Raw genomic sequence first — 17472 nt, 5'->3', positions numbered from 1 at the left:
TCCCCTCCGGATTTAGCACCCACAAAAGTTGTGCCAAACTCGGTGAATCCAAACCCAACCCTACCAGAGGAGCAGGCTCGTGAGCCTTGGATTTTGAGGAGAAAATGCTGATGCCTCTAAAATTTGGCCAGGCTCTTTAGAACAGACAGCCACCTAAGCTGAACCTTCGGTAGATTTAACCCTGAAGATTGCAGCCTGTAATTTTATGTACTTTTTATATTTCTGCCACTCTTAACAATTTCCCTTATTCTTTAACTACATCAGTTCAGTATTATCCTTCAAGTTAAGTATATTGGATTGCGATTCATGCCTATGTTATTTTGTTAGTAATTACTGCAAAATTAAGTGGGTCACTGCTAGCTTCATTTACACAAACCCCCACAATTAACTGTTTGAATATACCTTTCCACACTGAGCAAAAGTTGTGATTTCCTAATGTGTGTGGTTTCTTTCCTATCAAGAAGGTAAGCTCACGTGGTCTAGGAAGGGACACAAAGCCCTCCCAAGCAAAGGGAGGGGCGTTGTTGTGCTTCTCCCCAAGACTGCACCAGGAGTGAGCGCGGCACCCAGCTTCCCTGAACAACTACTGGAATTAAAATTTACAGATCCTAAACAGTCCACAATAGAGGGTATCTGATGGAGCAAACTGTTAAAACCAGAATCCTTGGGAGGCAGACAAGCCTGGGTCCTGGAGGGCAGAGGCGCAGGTGGGGCTTGGCTCTGGGGGTGGAGGCTTCCTCTGGTGAGAGCAGAAGCAGTATTTCTGGCCCCCCGGCACCCATGGGAGCCCCATCCAGCCGGGACCAAGGCCTTGCGCAAGAAGAACAGGTGAGAGCCCACACAGCCTCTCTCCTCTTCTCTCATTACCCCAAATAGAAAAGGTATCACTCACAAGGAGACAAGTCATAAGGAATTTCTGTATGAAAAGAGATGAAGTGAAATCAGAGGTGCTTTTTCTTACAGGCCATCCCTGTTACTGCAAATTAGATTAGCTACACAGGCTTCAATATAAACATGACACGCAGTTCACAGAGTGAGAGCCCATCCCCTCCAATCTCGCCTTTCATCGGAGCAGCGCACGTAAACCCCATCTTGTCCTTTAATACACTGTTCAGTGAGATTAAAACATCACTCTGACACAATTTCAAGCCTTTCCAGTCATGTGGGCTGCTTACTTCAGAGAGCAGCCGCCGCCGGGAAAGGCCCCCCACCCGGAGCTCTGCAGGCAGCAGGGTGGGAGAGCCGGGCCCCCTTGGCCCAGGTGAAGGCCACTCACCCACCGCAGGGACAGGAGCCCAAGGGGCGGGGGCAGAGAAGGCCCTTGGGGATGCTCAAGCTTCTGGGAAGGTTTGGCCCAGGGAAAAACAGTGACATCTATTTGGCCTTTGAACTCAGGCGGTGAGGAAGGAGATGGGTTTCCCACAAAACTGCCTGAAGAGGGACCTGTACCTGTTTTTACCCACGGGAAGGCCCCTCTGCCGGTACAGTACCACCTTTCCCTTCAAGGACCAGTCCCTCCCCCAGCTGCCAGTGTCCCTGGGGCGTGGCAGGGCCCCAGACAGACAAAGGAGGCCAGCAAGGGCAGTGGAGGGGGTCTTTGGACTAGGGAGTCTGCAAATTTCCGTTATACATTTTCTGCCTGAAGTGTGCACAGAAGCAGGGCCTCCTGCTCTGGGTCGGGTTGGGCTAGCCGCAGCCTGCCCACGCCATCACACAGGTAGGCCCAACACTGGGGTTTCCACCCTGCCCTGGGCCCACCTCAGCTTGGTCAGATGTCCTGGCCTCCAGGTGCACGGACTGTTGATCCTCAGCAGGAGTGGTGGTGCCCACCCCCCCCAGGTCTATCCAGCCTGCATTGTTCCTCCAGGGGAGAAGCTACCTGGGAAGAAACCAGGCAGTGGGAGGGGAGGCGCACTGGGACAGAATTCTCTCCTGGTATATCCCAGCCTAGACCACTTCCACACTGACAGCGGGGCTGGCCCAGGCCTCTGGCCCTCTCCTGGTGCTTCCCCGGCTGCCGGCCACATGCACTGGCCAGGCAGAGGAGACCCAGGGCCTGCCTGGGGTACAGGACAGGACTCCTCTCTGCAGTCCTCGGTTTCGGCCTCACTGATGTGTAGCCTTGTGGTGGTCCGAGGCTTCTGTGTCCTCCGTGCCAACCCGGGTGCCCCCCCCCCCCGGCCTTTCAGCAGGGAGAGTCCTGCCCGTGGGCCCTTCCACTGCAGGAAATCGATGCCACAAAGCGGACTTTTTAAATGGGTTAATTGACTTCAGGCAGCTGTCCAGTCCAAACATCTGTTTCCTGCCAAGGAGAGGTGGCGGGCAGGGCAGGTCCCTGCCCAGGTCAATGCCAGGTCTGCCCCGCCTTGCCCATTGGCCTGGGCCTCGCTGAAAATCCATTTCACCTCGGGAAACTTCCTGACCTTTCTTCAGCACTGGCTGCTTCAACCCGGGGAGAGGGGCACGGGTGGGGGGCTCCGGCCCTCCTGCACATCTCGGCCCTCGGAGGGCGGAGGGCGGCGCATTGCGGTGCCACAGGAGGCGGTCGGTGCGATTTCGCTGGAGGAGGGAGGACAGGCGAGGGTCGGTGCCTCCCGAGGGTCACTCCCACCAGCTGGGGGCACATGGGGCTTGGGGGCGCCGGCACCGCTCCGGTCGCCCCGCTCTCGCCGGCGGCCACGCCCGGCGGTTCCTGGCCGAATACCCGGCCCGAAGACCGGCCCGAAGACGCTTGAAGCGCATCAAGGGCTCTCGGCTCATAGATTATCCCCCCCCCCCGACCCAATAGCTGAATTAATACAGTCAAGTGTGCCGGTCAAAGTTAAATTGATTCTTTGCCCAAAACACCGCTCTCGAAGTGGCACACGCTTCACATGTCAATTTTTAAAACGTAGTTTCAGTCCTCGGATTGAATTCCTGGCGCAGCACGGCTCGGTCAGGGCGGGGGCTGCCGGGGGCAGAGCCGCATCTCTCCCCACTTCCACCAGCCCGGCCTCCCCCTGCCCCAGAGCCGGCGAGCGCCAGACGGCCGAGGTCGGCGGGCAGCGGCCAATCCGGAAAGGACGCGTGTGCCCAGTCCGCCGCCCGGCACCGCCAGGCCCACCTGTTCCGCACCCGGGCGCCCGCTCCCCTCGGACGCTCGCCGGGCCCACGCGCGCCGCCCCGGCCGCCCCGCCGCGGCCCGGCCCCACTTACGGTTCACTCCTCGGGCTGCGCGGTCCGGCGCTCCGCTCGCGGGCCCGGTCGCCCGGCGGGCAGGGGCTGCGGCTCCGAGCCACCACGCCGCGCCGCCCGCGGACCCCGGCCCGGCTCCCAGCGGCGCCCGCGCCACGAGCACGCACACTCACACGCACACTCGCTCACACGCGCGCTCACACGCGCGCTCACACGCGCTCCCTCGCCGGCGCACTCCCGGACGCACACGCTGCGGGCGAGACCAGAAAATGAAATTTATTATCGGTGGAAGAGACTTTCGAGACAATTCCAAGTTATTGTTTCTCCCCGGAGAAGGGGCCGTGCACAGTGAAACGCCTTTTGTGCGGCGCGGAACAATGCCAAACAAGTGTTCTAGTACAGAGCCACTTTGTGTTCCCCTCGCCAGTGAATAGAAAGGAGCCGTTGGTTCGTGAGCAGCTGGGACGCGCGGAGGGAGGTGGAGCCGCAGGCGCCCTCTCGCGTGCGCGCCCTCCGCCCCGCGCCCCGCGCCACCGGGAGCCCCGGCCCGACCCGGCCGAGGTTCGGCCCCAAGGCGGCGACACAGCACTCCGCCCGCGGCGCGCTCTCGGCGCGGGGCCGACTCCAGCTTTGTCTCGCGAGGGGACCCCTCGGCCGTGGGCCGCGCCGGGCCTCCCGGCGGCGCCGGCTGCTTCTCTTCGCGCCGCGACAGGCCCCCCCCCCCACCGGACCAGACCAGACCAGACCAGACCAGAGGCGGCGTCTGGACGAGAGCGGCGGGCGGACGGAGCTTGCAGGTAAAACGTCCCGCGGGCGCGGCAGGGGAGCCCGCGGGGCGCACCCCGAACCCGGGCGGACCTTCCCCGCCCGCGGCGCGCGCTCCTCAGGGGCGGGGGAAGCGCGCTCGGGAGGGCGCGGGCGTGGCCCTCTGTTGGTCGGTCCGTTTGTCTCTCCTGCCCCAGGTGTGTGCAGAAGTCCTCAGCACCCTGGCCCCAGACCACCACCCTCTGAGACTCCCGGGAATGTTTGAAAAGCAAACTACTCTATCTGTTTTTTGGAAAAGGATGACTCCACGTTTTGCCCAGAGAAATTACAGGCTGACCCCTTCCCACCCACAGGAAAGATATTTACTAGCATTTAAAACGACACGAAGAGCACAGACACAGCCCTCGAGGATATCGGCGCTGCCCGCCCTGCCCGCCCTGCCCGCCGGTCCCTGTGGGCTGGGGCCTTGGTGGCAGCTCTCTCTGGGACCAGGGCATGATAATTTAAATTTTTTTCCAGTGCTCGCAGCTGCTGTTTCCAGGATGTCCTTCTCTGTCAGGCTGCAATCTCCAGGACAAAAAGCCCACAGGACTTTTGCTCAGTGGAGCTCAGTCTGCAGAAACACTCTGTCATTTGCAGCTGTTTCCTTGCCGCCGGGTTAGCTCTGGAGTCCCCAAAGAGTCAGATGGGATGAGAAGACTCGCTGTTCCCCAGGCACCTGGGAACTGCTGCCAGGGGACAATAAAGCAGGTACCTGTCCTTCTTCGGGGTTGATTTTATTTTCATCTACTTTTGAGAAGCAGTTCTCTCGGAGTTTAAGGCGATTTGGTTCAGCTGACGACAGAAAGAGAGCCTGGTCCTCAACATTTTTCAAAACCCGGGTTCAGGAATCTGCAGGTGGGAACAGGGCCACCCTGGGCTTGGACCTGTTCCAGCAGGCACCCTGAAAGCGCTCCCCTTTTGTATGGAAAATGGAAACATTTTGGAAGCCAGATTTAAAACTTTGACTTATATTTTACATGCTAAATCACTGAGAGATTGGCTACAGCACTACACAAAGCTTCCAAACCTGCAAATATTTGAATGGTTTTTGTAAGCGGAGCAGCTGCCAGTCAGCTGGCTTTGACAGGCTGCCATGGTTTTGTCACTTAATAGTGGGTGTTAGGCTAAGTGTGAAACACTCTGGCAAACAGATGTCAACCCGTATCAATGGGGCTCGAAAGTGGAGCTGCAACCCACCTCTAGGTCTTGTGCTCGGGAGCCTGAGTGTACCGAGTCCCCATCACTAGAGGATGAGCACCCCTAAAAGTCATGGCCTGGCGAGCTTGGGATTCTGTGAAATGAGGATGTGCCTCTCCCAACCAGGCCTGTCGGGTGCTGTGAAGGAGCCCAGAAGGCACTGGGGCCACACCTTTAATGGCTCCAGACACTGACTCTGCACCCCGGCTTGCTCCCCCTTGCCTTCCAGGTCTGGGGTGCAGGTAGCTGGTGCAGCCCTGTTTCCTCCCGTCTCCACCCCTCTCCTGGCCTCTGAGCTTGGCAACAAATTAGAACACCTGAGATCCCAGCCAAGCTGGTGGGCATGGCCAAGGTCACCGGATGTCGGCGATGCCAGCGGGGCCCAGAGCCCAGAGTCGCGGGAATCCTGGGCCTTTGTATTCCCTGCTGGGGTGGGGAGGCAGCCTGGCTGCTGGGCGAGGCATCCACACAGGCTGCTCTCCTCCGCAGGAAGCCCGAGAACATTCGTGTTACTCCCTCAGAGACTGTCACCCCCGAATTCTTCCCAGATTTCCATCTGGGAGATGCCCAGTGTGTCCACGGAATGCCAGCATGTGCAGCTCTCAGCCAGCACTGTGCCCGTGCCACGCGGATTAGCGGCCCTCAGCCCGCACTGGGCCGGTACTTTCCCACACTCCCTTTCCTTTGTATTACCATGCTGCCAGCTCTTCACTTTTACAACTGAAACATGAAGCCGGAAGGTCAAAATAAAGAATTTTTGAGGAGACTGTAAAATGTGAAGAAGGGCAAATGCGTCCATAGGGAGATTTTTAAAAATTCTCAGTGCTTTCCGTTGAGTAAAGCTACTTCACTGCACCACACTTTCCTTCCAATGGGTATTTCAGTTAGTACCCACTTTATAGTAAACAGAGGTTAAAACAGTGTGATTGTAATTCAGGGTACTATATGACCAGCCTGAGACCCAACCATGTGCTCTGTGGTCGCAGACACAGCTAGGAGACCCTCATGGAGTCTGTCATTGATGGGATACAATCAAAGCGTCATTCAGTGGGACAGAGGCTGCTAGGGTGGAGGGAGGGCTGGGTTGGTTAAGGTAACCACAGCTTCTTTGTGCATCCATCTTAATCGTGTTTTAATGGGAAAGCCGATGTGTTGGTTTTTTGAAGCAGTTTATTCACACAGGTGCTCAGGGTGGGTTAATTCATTCTGGTTCTGAATATCTTCTCACCTTCTGGCCGAAGTCTGCTCTTTTCTCATGTGAAGGGACCCAATCCCAGGGCTTCTTCTGAGGTACAGATGCTTCCCAGGGAGGCAGAGGTTGGACAGGGACAGCTGTGGTCTCCAGGGGCACCCGTGCTCTGTGCCAACAGCACGGAGGACACAGAGCCAGAGGCCCTGCCCAGGTTGACGCGTTTGGTCACAAAGGACTCACGTCTTGGAGGGAGGGCCACGTGAGGTGGCAGAGGTGCAGGGAGGATGTGGAGAAAGGACCCCTGCAGGCTAGGTTGAGAAGCTGAGCAAGGCTGAACAAGGCCCTGAGGTTGTAGCTCGCACACAGGGGAGCTCGAAGGCTGCAGGTTCTGCAGGAGAAGGAGGGCACCATTGGAACAGAGGCTGCCAGTGCAGGGGTCACGAGGAAGTGGCTCTGGAAAATCACCCTTCTCAGCAGGGCCTCAGAAACAGCCAGCACTGACTGACCTTCTGGCCCAGGAAGTGCTGCTTACCCTGCAGAGCAGAGCTTCCTGTCTTTGGGACCCACCCACCCTCAGAAAATTCCCCAAATTTAAGGTCCAGCTACCCACTCACTGTTAGAGGTAATGAGTTTGCCCGAGGTCATGCTTCCCTATGAAGCCACCCAAGTATAAGGGGAGCTCATTGACACATTGTAAAATACTGAATGTCACTGTTTGCTGGGTTTCTGTCTTCATGTTTGCATGGACTCAACTTTCCTCTTTCTTCTCTGCTCTGTTCTCCCCAGTCATTGGGCTACATGGAAGCCTGATGCAGTAAGGACTGAGGTGAAACACTGCCAAACAGGAATGAAATCCATGTATCAGAATCATCTCCAAGTCAGAGCCAAACAGGGCCAAGAGTTCCTGGATTCTGGTTCTTGAATGCAGAAATATGGCTTTAATTACTGGAAAGGGGTAAATACCATCAGTGGAGAAGACCTTGAATATTTGTCTCCCAAAGCAGGAATCTGCGTATATATATTCTATTATGATAGTATTTTATAATATAAAACCTAAAAGGGCCTTCTCAGTCCGTTTGTAATTAAAACAAATTTCATTTGAAAAGTTAAAGTAATGTTGGAAAGCTCCCGATGCTTGTGCCTGGCCCCTGGCTGATGTCAAGAGTCTGTACCAGGCCCTTGGCCTTCAGCCGGCAGCCTTGGCACAGTGCCGGGTGCCTGGAGGTGCTGAATGGAGAGATGGCAGCTTGGATGCCCCTGTAGGGCCGCTGGCCCGCACTCTGTGGCCGTGGGCTGTCACCTCATCCCTCCAGTCTGGTCTTTAGTCTGCTAATCCGTGAAGGGAAGGCAGCACTGTTGGGGTCATGAAGGAAGAGCACTCGAACCTCACCCTGAGCGCACCCCCTCCTCCTTGGTCTGCACAGCAGGCCCTCGGCCTGATCCCCAGAAGGGGCACAGTGGAGAGAGCAGGGCCAAGCGGGGAGCCCCTGTGGTCGGCCCTCTGGATGTGGACTTCCTGTCCTCCAGGGAGGCTTCTGTGTGCATCTCAGACTTCTCAGCATCAGCGGGCTGTCGTAGCAACTGCTCCACGCAGTTGGTCTTCACATTAGCTCTGATGTGGAAACACTGATTGAATCTTAGACTTCTTATTGCCCATACCGATAAAGGCTTATTCCTCGACTTGAACTCATGCATGACTGGAATTCATACTCCTTACTTCCTAAACATAGGAGTTGACTGTTTCACTCCTTATTGTTGGTAGGGATTTTGTGTCAGATCTTCATCTGTTCATCCATCCATCCACCCATCCATCCACAGATATCTAATGACTTCCCACTAGGGCCAGGGATCCCTTTGGACCTTGAAGATGTAGCTGGGAGTGGGAAGCAGGTTCAGTCTTTCCCCTCAGAATGTGGAGGGGTTTGTAGATGGATTTGGTGAGACCGCTGGCCATTTTATGGACAGTTCCTCTTTGTCCTCCAATGTGTTTCCTCTTCATCTGGTATCTACTTCTTAAGTGGGTTTTTCTTTGTTTTGGGTAATGCATTTTCTTTCTCTTCTTTTCTCTTAGGTCTGTGATGTGGTAAAAGTGAAGATTCCTTGGAGAAAACATCATTTATTTTTCTGGCTGTGAATTTACAAGATGCTAAAGCCTCTAACAATTTAGTCTGAATTTCAGTGACTTGTTGCTCACTGAGCTCAGTGTAGGCAAATGTCTGACTATGACAGTGGACAGGTGGACCTTGCTTTTCCAGGCTCAGAAATAAAGTAGCAGTACTCAGAGGAGTCCGGATCCTTTTTCTGGGTCGAATGATACGACTCTAGGTTGAATACTAGAATCTTTTGCCATGGTTTAAACCTCCAGGGCTCAGTTGCTTGATCTGTGCAATGGGAGCGGAAATGCACCAGCCTCACAGGCACACGAGTGTGCAGGGAGGAGCCTGGGGTTCCACACAGGTCGGATGCAGTGGGACCACCTCAGGGTGGATTTACCCCCACGTCCAGGGCACAAGGAGGTGGAGAGGGCAGGCGCCCTGCTGACAGGGGCTTCCTGCTCTGTGAATTCCGCAGCTCTGGCTGAGCACTGGTATTAGGAACTCAAAGAGTGATTCCATAAAGAAAAAAAGTGTAGTTTATACCAAAATGGAATAAACCCCCATTTGAGTAACAACAATCTGCATAAATGCTTTAAGAAAGCCTATAATTATGATAAAAATGTTGCTCAAAGTTAAAATTATGAAGCAATCAAGATTTATAAACAGTCTCTCATCGACTTTTAATCATTCTTTTTTATATACAAACTGTACACAATATATGGTTGCATTACATCATACTATACATTTTATTTTCAGTAATTTAGATGAGTAAAATATATGTGAGGTGACACTGAGAGACTAGGTTATCTATCACACGATGATGGGCATGTAGCTGCTCACAGCGGGCACACACGCACACTGAGACAGTTTGTGTCACTTTGGCTTCTTACACAGAAATGATGCTGGCTTTTCTTGTATCAGAATTCTTTAAAATTCTAATTACCATAGCTCCTTTTGCAATAGTTTGAAAAAGTACTACATGCATCTGAATATTAACTGTCTTTTGCCAGAATAAAATATCTTAGTCACCGGATAACTGAGGCCAAAATTGACCAGTACAATCAATATTTATTTATATTAGGCAAAAATTGCCTATTTTGAGTAGCTGGAAATAAGCCACTGGTGACCACATGAAGGGCTGACCTAAAACCTGAGTTTGTGCACAGTTTCTTTATGCCGTGCTGGGGATCAGACTCAGGGCTGCATGAGTGCTGGGCAGGGCTTGACCACTGAGCCACACGGGTAGTCCAACCCACATTTCTTAATCAGCATGAAGATTCTGGAAATATTTTTAGTAATAATATAAAAGTAGTACCTTGCAACTAAAAATACTTTCCTGGGGCCCATCCTTTTCCCCCTGACGACTCCTTAACACTGATGTTGCTTTAGTGTCAGTACCCTCTGGAGCTTAGTCCACCCTGATTCTAGTTTCTCCATGGGGTTGGTCCCAGCCACGTAAAATAAGAACGCTAGCTGCTCATGCTCCCTGGAGGCTGCCTCTGGCCTGGACCCTTCCCTGCCCACTCCAGGCTCCTGTCGGGCTCTTCTCTTCAGGTTGCCGGGGTCTTTCCACTCCTGCCGCTGCCCACCTGCATTCTGTCTGCTGCTGTCTCCAGTCTCCAGGGTAGGAGGTTCCTTCTTCAGCCCAAACTGGGGCTCCCTGCTATCTTCTCCCTGCTCTCTGCGTTTAACACATAGCATATGTCGCTGTTTTAACTCCGAGTTGTTTCTGGGTTGGCTGTTTCTTTAGAATCTGTTTTCTCCATAGACCATAAGGTTCACAAGGCCGAGGCTCGAGGCCTGTGTCAGTGTGAGCAGTGACAGGGAGTTTCCATGCTCGAGAAGCTGGAGTGGCCTCTGGTTACAGGCCATGGGACAGCTGACAAATTACACCAGGCAACTGCTCCAGCCACGGGCATCATCAGCCATGTTTGCATCACAGTGAGCCCTGTGCTCTGGATTTGGCCTGGGGACAACTCCTGGCTGCAGTGCTCAGGGGCTGGAGCCTAGGGAGAACGCAGGGGTCCCTCAGAATTAGCCAAACCCAGAGTGCCGGGTTCCTGAGGCAGCTGAGTGTGCAGCTTGGGTGGAGGAGAGGAGAAGGCCCTTCAACCAGAGGGCTCTGGAGTCTTTGCAGGTCCCTCATGAGTCTGGCTGAGGACAGGGCTGTCCATGCCCAAGGCAGGACAAGCTGGGCTGATCGGAGAGCAGCTGGCAGGCAAGGCCCAGCCAAGCAGGGGCTTTGCGTGCAGAGCCCAACCCTGCCAGCATGCAGGTCGAGATAGCACGTTAGTGCTGGCATCCCAATGAGGCCCTGGAAAGACTGCCTTGGGGGCGGGATTGCGTGTTAGTGGATAACTGCTCTGTCCCTGTCCCTCTGAGACCTAACACCAGCCCTGCCTCGACATGCATGGACACCAGGGAGATGGATGCCCAGTCTGGCCAGGTTGGAGTGGCTTCTTGGCTGCACTGGCCACATTGCTACTGGCCGCCTAATGGAGCTCTCTGCTTTCACAGTAGCCAGTGCTGAATGGATGAAGCTCACAGAGCCCGGAGTCACCACAGCACACTGAAAAGCCCAGAGTCAAGTTGAAGGGAAGTCACTAGCCGTATTGAGAGACACGGAGAAGAGACCCACAGGCAAGAGAAAGAGCTGTCCACGGAAGCCCACCAGGAGATGGCCCGATGTTCACTGGGGCAACAATTTTAAAGCATCTTTTATGACATGTTCAAAAAATTGGAGGAAACCCTAGTCTTAATGAGTGAACAGACTGGGAATCTGAGCAAAGAAATGGAAATGAAATGGAACTTTCGGAAGTCCTGGTGCAGCTGCAGTGAGAAGCCACTAAACAGGCTCCACAGCAGGCAGCCAAAGCAAGGGGGGGTGACTTGAGAACCTCAAAAGAAATCCAACCTGAAGAAGACAAATGGGTAGAGCTGCAGGCACCTGTGAGTAATATTCGATGCCCAAGTACATGTGTAATAGGTGGCCTGTAAGGAGAATCAAGTGATATTGGGACATAAGTTTGTTCTTTTTTTTAGAAAATAATAGCCAGATACTTGACTAATTTGATGAAAAACAACTTACAGATCCAAAAATCTAATCGAAGTCTAAGCAAGGGCATATAAAATATAAAGATGGTAATATCTAGGTAGTTGTGTAAAATTCCGTAAAACAAAGATAAAGGGGAAATCTTGAAATTAGCCAGAGGGGAAAATACATGTACAAAGGTATTAGTTAGACCCTCATGAAATAAAGGGGGCCTGAAAATGAGGGGGCCCGCTGTGGCGGAAGGAAACAAAGTGGCCTTCAGGGAGGCTGAAGAAGACAGGTCAGGTCCAGGTGCTGGCAAGCAGCGCTCTCAGCCCACAACCTCGCGCCGCTCCAGAAAGGCTGAAGGCTGCCTGCTACCAGGCAGGGACTCCACGAGGAACCGGCATTCACAGAGGAGAGGTGGAGCAGCAGCCAGGAGTAAGCCTGAGTGCTCTTTCTGCCCAGAGTCTGCCTGAGAGATAGCTACTGGTTTAAAAAGAAAATCTTTATCATTAAATTAGTGTGGGGGTGCTAATGGAAACCGTGGAGGTCCTTGGCCTCACTAATCCTAACAAGAGCAGAGTTTATTTAAAAACACAGCAAAAATTTTAAAAAAAGCAAAAAAGGAACAGAGAACAGAATCACAGAACACTGGGAATGATAGTTTCACCCTAGGTGAACAGAAGCATTAGAAGCCAGCACATTTTCATAATCTTTTGCCAACACTGAGTTTTCACTCAGTCTTACCAAATTTCCCTATTACAAAATGCCTATCACCTTCCTTGTCAGAGCCCAGTTATGTCGAAGAATTACTGTGTTTCTTAGAAGTGCAAGGCGCGGCCCCTCCCTGTGCTCTTGGCCTGTGTCTTCTTGCCCCCAGTGCTCCCAGAGTCCTCTGCAGCATGAAGCCAGGGAGGGAGGGGTCAGGGAGGACCCCACCCATTTTAACAAGCGGAGATGGGCTTGCAACATAAATCAAGTATTATCTCATATATGCTGTCTAACAGTGTTTAAAATAATCTCTCTTCATATGAATTCATGGGAAGACATAGAGCTGTATAGGTACCTGTCTTCTTCAGATCTTTACATATGATAAATGAAGATTCATCCCTTCTGAGTCAAAAAAGGCAACAACCAAACACCCGCTACGAGACTTTGGTGTCTCCTTCTGTCTTCCCCACCTCTCCTCTTCCTCCCACCCTCCTTCCCTCCCTCTCTCTTCTCTCCTCCCCACCTCACTGGATACCAAACATCCAACATTGAACATCATTTCCATCATGGCAGTGGATAATTTGCTCTTTTGGTTATGAGTCCTCCACTTTAAGTGAATTGCAGGCTGGAATAGAAGCAAGCGTGCTGTGTCACTGCATTTAGTACTTGGAAAAAAGACAAATATATTCATTAAAATTAATACTGTATTGTCTCTGAGGACTGTTTTCATTCAAAATTATTTTATTGTAAAATAACTGCACATATGTGTGGAATGTAGTGTGATATTTGATAATATACACAATGTGTAGGGATCAAATCAAGGTATTTAGCATTTCTGTCTCCTTAAACATGTATTATTTCTTTCTGTAAGGAAACTTTGAACACTTCCCTTCTAGTACTGTGTAAAACATGTACTAAATAGGCCAACATTCCACCTCTCCTAGGGCAGAGGAGGTGAGGCAATCTCAGCACCAAGGAGGAGGCTCCCCTGCCACCATTCCACCACTCCTAGGGCAGAGGAGGTGAACCAATCCCAGTGCCCAGGAGGAGGCTCCCCAGCCACCATTCCACCACTCCTAGGGCAGAGGAGGTGAGCCTCACGGGCGCCAGGAGCGCCCCCCCCCACCATGGAAATGAGAAGACACGTAAACAAGCCTCAAAAACAGACTTCCAGATCACCTACAGCAACCCCAAAGGGAAACAAGATGGAACAATCTGATACTCAACCACTTGGTCTCCCTGAACTGGCAACAAAAGAGGATCTGGAAAAAATGAAATCAGAAATAATTTCTCAGGCCGGGGATTTAGCTCAGTGGTTTCGCTGCCTGCTGTGCAAGGGCAAGGACCCGAGTTTGATCCCCGGTACCAAAAAAAAAAAAAAAAAGAAAGAAGTAATTTCTCAGATAACAACAAAGATTGTGCCCATAGTGCAAGACATGATTAATAAATCTAGAGAGGACACAGGTAAAAAAATAGAGGAGCTGAGGAAAATGATGGAATCCCAACAAAGGAAACACATGGAATCCATAAAATAGATGCAAACAGATTTCCAGGAGATGAAAAACTCCATTGAAAATCTATGCAGCAGAATGAACCAATGTGAGGATAGAATTTCAGATATAGAAGATAAGATCGCAATTAGTAACCAGGAAAAGAAAAATTGCTTTAAAATTGTAATGGACCATGAGAAAAAATCCAGCAGCTGCTAGTCGATGCAAAGAAGAATAACATAAAACTGATTGGAGTCAATGAAGAAACAGGAGAGACTGCAGATGACATAAAAAAAAAAACTGTTCACAGAAGTGACAGCAGAAAACTTCCCAAGCTGGGGAAATGAGCTTGATATACAGATAAGTGAGGCATATAGGACTCCAACTTGCCGTGATAAAAAAAAAATCTACACAAAGGCATATAATAGTTAGGATTCCACAAACCCAACAGAAGAACAAAGTTCTACAAGCAGTGAGAGAAAAGAAACAAATCACATACAAAGGAAAGCCCATCAGAATTACAGCAGACTTCTCAATGCAAACCCTCAAGGCAAGAAGAGCTTGAAGTGACATATTTCAAGCCCTACAGGAAAACAGCCCCCAACCCAGATTGATGTACCCTGCCAAACTATCTTTCAAAATTGATGGAGAAATAAGATACTTTCATGATAAGGAGAACCTTAGGAACTTCATGAATACCAACCCAATGCTCCAAAAAATTTTAGACAATATCCTAGGAAAATGCAATGAGGATCACAACCCCAGGAAGCCCAGCAGAATGAATCCATTGGGCTTGACAAATTAAACGCAAAGGGAGAGAATTCAACAAAAAGGAAAAGTCATGACAAGGCTTTTAAAACTTTTAACTTCATCTCCCTAATGAGTGTTTAATACAATCTTGTTATTGTACTGATTAGTATTTTTCTGATTCTAGTGTTGCACACCTTTCTTGTGCTGTACTGGCTATTTATCATCTTCTTGTGTCTACTTTTTAATTGGGTTGTCTATTAATGAGCTGTAAGAGTTCTTTATATATTCTGGTCATAGGTTATATGCATTGTAAATATGGTCTGTTTAAGGACTACTTTTCATTTTAACGATGTCATTTAAAGTTCTAAATTTTGATGGAATCTCACTTATCAATTTTTTTCTTTTATACATGTTTTTTTATCCTAGGAAGTTCTTGCCTACCCTAAATTCATAAACATTTTCCCTTATAATTTCTTCTTAAAGGTTTATAGTTTTAGTCTCTCATGTTTAGGTTCATAGATCCTTTCAAGATATTTTTATGTCTGGAAATAAAGAGTTGAGGTTAATTTTTTATATATGGATACCAGGTGTTCTAGTGCTATTGGCTGAAAACATTATCTTTTCCTTGACTCTTGAATTGAGTTTATATTCTATAAAATGTTAACGTTAAATAATCTTTCAAAACTCAGTGGACCATATATGTGTGGTTCTATTTCTAGATTCTCTGTTTTATTCCAACGATCTATATGTCTTTCCTTACACCAACACTGCCTTGATTACTGTAGCTTTAGAGGAAGTCTTAAAATTAGGTACTAAATGTCTTCCAACACTGCTTTTTTTTTCTTTTTCTTTTTACTTTTCTAGGTCCTTTGTAGTCCTACATAACTTTTAAATTTCAATATCCAATTCTTCATTTATAGCAAGTATACATAGACCTGAATTTTTATATATACCTTGTGTTTTCTAATCCTGCTAAATTCAAATACAAGTTCTAGGGGCTCCTAGAGATTTCTTAGTATTTTCTCTGTAGATGATCATTTCATCTACATATAAAGATTTTGCTTCTACCTTGCCAATCCTATCCTAATTGTGTCATTTTATTGCCAGACTATTTTGGTTTGGGCCTATGTTTCAAAGTTTAATGGACAGATGAAGAGTAGGCATATCTGCCCTTGTTCCCCGCCTTAGGGAGAAAGCATTGTATCTTCTCCATTCATATAATATTTTGCTCGAAGTATGGATTACATGTCTTTAATCTGTTGAGAAGTTTCTGTTCTACTTCTAGTCTCCTGATAGCTTTTACCACGAACAGCTGTAGAATTTAGTCCAACACTTTTTCTCCAACTAGTGACAGGATCATATGGCTTTTTCCTTTCGTCTGTTAAAATGATGACTTTTGGGGGTGGATCTTCCAATGCTGAACCAACACTGCCATCCCTATAACAAAACCACTTTCTATATACTGCCAGATCTGACTCCTAATAGTTTGTTTTGTTAAATTTCTGTCTATGTTCATAATTTTTTCTTCTATTATCTTTATCCAGTTTTAGGATTAGCACAATGTTGATTTCCTAAAATGAAGGGAGAAGTGTTCCTTTTTTTTCCTGCTTTAAATGTTTGATATAATTTATCAGTTAAAATGTATATGAGACTGTTGTTGTCATATAGGTAGGTTTTCAAGCTAGGAATATACTTTCTTCAATAGGTACTATTCAAATTTTATATTTCCTCCAGAGTTAATTTCATTAATTTGTTTTCCAAGGTATTTCTCACAAGTTGTCAAATTTATTTCAAAACAGATTTTTGTAATATGCTTTCTATATCCTTTTAAATTCTGTGAAATCTGTGGTAATGTCTCCTAGATCTTGATATTGTAGTTTTAAAAATGTATAATTGACATTGTGTAATAGGAAGTAAAGGTCTAAAGGAGCAGGGGAAGTGGGCAGGGTAGGGGAAAGGAAAGAAGGGAAAAGAAAAAATATGAGAAAAGGAAAAAAATGGAAACAAAGTCTTTGCAAATAGGGAAGGGTGGAGGGGTAAAGGGAGGGCAGGGGAATGGGAATAAAATAAGAACCAAGATGCATCATGTAAAGGTACAAGATCCCAATGACGAATGTAACTGTATTGTATACCTAAAATGCACCAATAAACTTAATGGAAAAAAATATGTACTAAATGGCTGTGCATTAGAGTCCCTGAGCAGTGGTATGAGCTCTGGGCCTTACTCCTCCAATCGACTGCATCTTGGTACCCGTTGTCTGGCCTCCTTTATCCCCTCTGTGCCCAGGTATTAGTGACCACTATTCTGCTCTCTCCTCCCATGAAATCAAAAATGTCACCTTCCATATGTGACTCAGGGCATGCAGTATTTACCTTTCTGTGCCTGGCTCTTTTCACTTCACAGTATCCTCTCATTCTGTCCATGTTGCCTCAAACGACTGGATTCCATTCTTTTATAGCTGAGTAATACTCCTCTTAAGATCATCTGCCTATTTTTAAATTGGACTAATAGTTTTTAGATGTTGAGTTGAGTTCTGTGACTTCCTTATATATTGAGGCTATTAAGCCCTTGTCAAAATCATGGCTGCAAATATTTTCTCTGACTCTTAGGCTGTGTCCCTAACCTGTCGCTCTGTGGAAGCGTCCCGGTTTGTCTTAGTTTGATGTGACCTCCGTCTATTATTGCCTGTGTTTCTGTTGCAACCAAATAGTCATTGCCTACACCCATGTCTTCACATGTTTCCCCTGTACGTCCTGCCAGTAGGGGCATAGTTTCTGGTCTTGCATGTAGGTGCAAACATTTTCAAGAAAGTACAGTACTAGTGAACTGAATCCAACAGCAATCCACTTTGAGTAGGTTTTTGTATGTGGTGCGTGAGAGGGCTCAAGTTTGAGTTCTTTGCATGTGGACATCCAGTTTTCCCAGCTGCATTTATTGATTTTTTTCTTTCCAGTCCTTTTTCTTTTTCTTTTTTTTTTTGGTACCGGGGATTGAACTCAGGTCCTTGTGCTTGCGAGGCA

At 49.0% G+C, this 17472-nt stretch overlaps 1 protein-coding gene and 1 long non-coding RNA gene across 2 annotated transcripts in view; one reads left to right on the top strand and one right to left on the bottom strand.

Moving 5' to 3' along the window:
- The window catches only part of LOC101713399 (SRY-box transcription factor 1), a 100766-nt gene that overhangs the window by 35486 nt on the left and 47808 nt on the right, over positions 1-17472 (bottom strand).
- On the top strand, positions 3705-8656 carry LOC101712795 (uncharacterized). Its single transcript, XR_205803.3, has 3 exons — positions 3705-3971; positions 4459-4689; positions 8442-8656. It is a non-coding gene; the product is annotated as an uncharacterized LOC101712795 (long non-coding RNA).

The sequence above is a fragment of the Heterocephalus glaber genome, unplaced genomic scaffold (genome assembly GCF_053883595.1).
Source record: "Heterocephalus glaber isolate CG9 unplaced genomic scaffold, H.glaber_assembly_v1.0 deba00001579, whole genome shotgun sequence".
NCBI lineage: Eukaryota > Metazoa > Chordata > Mammalia > Rodentia > Bathyergidae > Heterocephalus > Heterocephalus glaber.
The sequence above is the reverse complement of the archived record's forward strand: the minus strand, read 5'-3'. Positions and strand labels throughout refer to the sequence as shown.